This window comes from Ceratina calcarata, unplaced genomic scaffold (assembly GCF_001652005.2).
Source record: "Ceratina calcarata isolate Rehan_Ccalc_2016 unplaced genomic scaffold, ASM165200v1 scaffold2380, whole genome shotgun sequence".
Taxonomy (NCBI): Eukaryota; Metazoa; Arthropoda; class Insecta; order Hymenoptera; family Apidae; genus Ceratina; species Ceratina calcarata.
The window spans coordinates 3,274-7,986 of record NW_017145727.1 but is presented as its reverse complement, the minus strand read 5'-3'; the positions used below and the strand labels follow the sequence as shown (position 1 = coordinate 7,986).

Below are 4,713 nucleotides of genomic sequence, written 5' to 3'. Positions count from 1 at the left end.
GGGTCGGCCTCGGTCCGTCGAGCGGTAAAGACGTGTTGTCGTGCCGCTCCGTCTTCGTGCCCCGTTTACGTGTGTATCAAGTGCAACAAATTATTCTAAAGTGTCCTTATTTATTAAGTGATTCATCGCGTTTCGTTTGGTATATCGTCCATATTTTTCTCGTATTGTCTTGTGCTGTAAACTGTGAATTTTATGTGTCTCGTGAGTAATGATGGCCGTTGACATGAACTGTCACAACGAGGTCGACCCCTCTTCTACTCTTCACGCGCCTCTCTCCTTCCAGTATCCTGTCAAACTCAGTTCTGAGGGAGTAAAAATACCTACGGAGTCGTTTAGGATATACCCGTATCATCAATAAGGTCAGTCTTTAGCATTAAATACTTCTATCTATCAATCATGAGCAAAATACGTTACATATTCATATACGTCTGCCGCCTAAGTGATGCGCATGCGCCAACCATTTAATTTTATCGTTTTGTATATTCCATTTACTTATCAGCCAGTACTATTTCAGCACTAATCTCATTGGCCCATAGTAGCCAATTACATAAATTCTAATTTATTACTGGCCAACATACATGACGCAATGTCATATACTCCAATGAAAATATCTCTATCTCATGATTGGCTCACATGCTCCAATCGTCGAAATACCACAGCTCGTCGACTAATACTACAAGCCGCAATAGACAAGATGCTCGTGCAACATAACCCTATATGTCATCTACTACGTACAAAAGTATATGACGCAAGCTTAAATAAGACGACCTGTACATCTCGGGATCTTAGCCCAAATCCAGTGTCATTTTTTTACTCTTTAACCACCGAACACTTAAAAGACAGTTAGAGGCTATTCTGAATTCTCTTGCGTTTTAAAACAGTTTCCTACATGCAGCTAAGTGACACATAACCTTTTCTTTTACTCAATAAATTAAAATGATCCTTATATATCTTCTATAGATTAAAAGCTTCCTACCTTGTTCATTGTATCCTATCTCATATTAAATCGAATGATTAAAAGCATTTGCCTAATGAATATAATCATGTTACATCACAGGTTTTCCTACACCTCGTAACATATTTTATACCCTGTCAAATCAATTGTTCATTTCATCCATTTACTTAGGAGGAATGCACGGGTGAAAGAATTATTAGCTAGTCGTTTTTAATAGCACAATTTTATTTATTCTGACAGTTTCTTTTTGAAACTCAAATAATCCTATATGTTTTTATATCGTCTCTTAACGTTTTATTCTATTTTATCCTTTTTTATTTTACTACAATTTTACTTTATATTTTTTCTTCTCTTTACTTTTATTCTATTTATTCTACATATTTTATATTATTTATCTTACCTTTTGGACTTACCTCTGTATCACTGTGTGCCTGTATGTTCTATTTATACTCTAATACTTCTTTTGCTCTATACACTCCCCTACTTGAATCTAAAACATATAAGGTCTGTGTCACAAATACCCAGCTGTTTTCTGACATCCTAACTTAAGCCTAGTTCTCATAAGTATGTTATTCTTCTATTTTTTTTATTTACCTATCTATCCTACATCTATCTTTTCTTTCCAATCCTCTCCTGTCCTTAATTTCCCTCTGTGTTTCGTTATGTCTAGTTCCCTTAGGTACGAATGTGAGCGTGAATGATTGTATGGGCTGTCGCATGCGTTGAGGGGGCTGGGAGTGCTCCCGGTGCTGCAGCGGCGTAGTTTCCCTGCTTCACTGGGGGCTGATGTGTGCCTCGCACTGCTGAGGCCTTCCTTGCGCATGACGACCGGGAATACCCCCTTCGGGCCCTGGCCAGGTATTACATCTTGGGTTGGAGTGTCGGAGCTCCAACTGTGTTGACGAGCGAGCATCCCCCGTGCGTGTTTCCCCGGGGGATAAAGAGCTAGCGTAGGGTCGGCGGAGTTCCGCCGAGTGAGGAGAGCCACGGGTGTACCCCCCTGCGTGCTGCCCGCTCCCTGATGTATAAGCGGTATAAAACATTACATTATGGAATTTTTCAAAAAACAAACTAACAAAACACAAGTCACCAAACCCACGCAAAAATCGAACAGTCCCACTGCTCACTTTGAGAAATCTCTCAGTGGCAACACAACTGCAATTGAGTATACCGATATCCACGCAAATGATAAATCTATCATAAATCCTTCAACCGAGGAAGATAGTGACTCGAGACTTACTAGAGACAAAGAGAAGAGTCAATTCGACATACCGGACATGTCCTCCTATGTTTTGGGACATACGCCTCGTCACTCCCTTACTCGTACTCCACCGTCTGGCAGTCGAGGTTTAACTGGCATAGCAGGCGACGAATCGTTCTCTAAGGCCCTTCCCGTATCCACTTCCTCCATTAAGCGCAAAAGGGCCCTTGCCTCGAAGAGTGCTGAAAAAGATGAAGCAAATGGTTCTAAATCCTCGCAAAACAGCAGTCGAGGAAAGAAGAAAACATATAAAAAGAGCGACCTCGAATATGACGACGCCAATATCTCCGACGTCGAAGGAGCGAGTAACATCTCTTCTGAATGTGACGACACTTCTTCAAATATAACTGGAGCACTTCTTGGCTGCGTAAAGAAGATAGAAGTCGTTCGCTCAACCTCCTCTAATCTAAAAGGAGGGTACATTAAAATATTAAAAGAAACAGAAGAAAAGATTAAGAAAACTTGCTCACAGTTAATTCATGAGACTACTAAAGACCACAAGTGTAAAAAATCCGAAATTCTAACTAAAAAGAACCTGATACTTACTGATCGGATTAGACAACTTGAATCTCGACTCAAGTCGGTCGAACTCCAATTATCCACGCAAGCATCCAAAACCTCCTATGATTTTGTTCCCCCTTCGGCACCTTCCTCCCCTACTCCGTTCATGGGTCCATCTGATTTAGAAAAAATAATAGATACCATAAACAAAAACATGGAAGTTAAGTTTATTAACTTCAAAAAAGAGATTGTGAGTCTCCTTGGAGAGAAACCACGGCATCCCTCCAATACACGTCCTAACTTACCTTCACTAAACATACCTTCCACAACAACGAACCTGAGTATCCCTGCTCACACCCCGTTAGTAACGGTCAACTCCGATAAACCTCTAGATCAGTTACCGGAAAGCTGGGCCGAAGTTACGAAATCCAAAGGCAGGAGGAACCTTTCTCCGAAATTGAATACCCGGCGCACCACTACAACCGAAGCTGCCACACTTCCTAAAACTCCTCAACCTTCTCGCCTAATGAAGAAGCCGCGAAATGTTGAAGTCATTCATATCTCTACAAACAAAAATAGTAGATTATCTCTTTGCGAAATCCTAACAAAGGCCAAAGAGAACATTAACTTGCAAGAATTAGGAATAGACTCAATTAAACCTCGCTCTGCGATGAATGGTGGCCTACTCCTTGAAATCCCTAAGAAGGGCAATGACGAGCTGGGTCCCACGCTAATGAACAAAATCAGTTCTCTCTTCCCCTCAGGCGACGTTAATATTTCGTGTCCTAAAAAATACAAAGAACTTCTCATAACGAATCTGGATTTAGCCTCCTCCCACCAAGAAATTAATAACACTTTACGCACCATATGTGGAGATAATGAAAGCTTCATACTTGGCCCAGTTCGACCCAATACAAGGGGAACGGCCACAGTCTGGTGCAAGTGCAATGAAACTGCAGCCTTTAAACTAATATCGAAACAATCTGCCTTAATTGGCTGGTCCACTGCTAAGTTCTTACCCCTCGAGAACAGACCCATCCAATGCTTTAAGTGCTGGGACTTCGGACACGTCCGAAATAACTGCACGTCAGAAATTGATATGATAGACTGGTGTTATAAATGCGGTCACCAAGGGCACCCATCCAGTACGTGCTCCTCATCAGAATCTATTTGTAAAATATGTGAACGGAACAAATTTAAAAACGATCACAAGATGGGAACTGTAAGTTGCCAAAGCTTCCAGAACTTTAAAAAAAGTCTGAATAGCGTTCCTACCCGTTCCACCATTCCATTATCGAACAAAATCCAGGGTAATCGCATCAGGGTGGAGGAACCTGCAACGACAAAGCGTTAACAAGTTTTACCTAATTAANTATTTATTTATTAATTTATTTATTTTATTTATTTTAATTCCTTTATTTTAAATACATCTTTTTATTTTATTCTATTCTATTCGCTATACTTTATATAATCGGTTGAGACAAACTATACGCTGCTATGAACCATAATTCCTCTATACCTTTCATCCAAATAAACTTGAATCATGCGTCTGCAGCCCAGTCTCTTCTCGAAAGAAATATTGTACAGAGAAACTCGTGCGTCGCAATTGTATCAGAACCCTACAATCCATGCAGGCCTGGCTGGTTCGGTGACACTGCGTGCAGGGCTGCAATTGTTGCAGAAGGACTCTCTTCTCATCAAACACAATTAGTCACCTGTGAAAATAATATAGTTGCAATTATTATCCGCTCCATTCTAATAGTATCTGTATACTGTTCTCCTAGCGAAAAACGCGTTGAATTCGAGAATCAACTTCGAATAATAGCTGAGATTATTAACCAACGAAAAGGTCTCTCAATTATTGTAGGTGGTGACTTTAATGCTGCATCCACAGCATGGGGTTGCCAGAGTAATAATGTTAGAGGAAAGGTTCTTGAAGCATGGGCAAAGTCAAATAACCTGATTATTTTAAATAAAGGGAACAAACCTACGTGTA

At 40.5% G+C, this 4,713-nt stretch overlaps 2 long non-coding RNA genes across 2 annotated transcripts; both read right to left on the bottom strand.

The window, feature by feature from the left end:
• Positions 1-2,240: 2,240 nt before the first annotated feature.
• Positions 2,241-3,305, bottom strand: LOC113464043 (uncharacterized). Its single transcript, XR_003388868.1, has 4 exons — positions 3,023-3,305; positions 2,763-2,893; positions 2,479-2,622; positions 2,241-2,398 (listed from the first exon to the last, which is right to left on the bottom strand). It is a non-coding gene; the product is annotated as an uncharacterized LOC113464043 (long non-coding RNA).
• Positions 3,306-3,310: 5 nt separating this feature from the next.
• On the bottom strand, positions 3,311-4,350 carry LOC113464044 (uncharacterized). The gene is made up of 4 exons (XR_003388869.1): positions 4,237-4,350; positions 3,993-4,051; positions 3,582-3,883; positions 3,311-3,502 (listed from the first exon to the last, which is right to left on the bottom strand). It is a non-coding gene; the product is annotated as an uncharacterized LOC113464044 (long non-coding RNA).
• Positions 4,351-4,713: the final 363 nt, after the last annotated feature.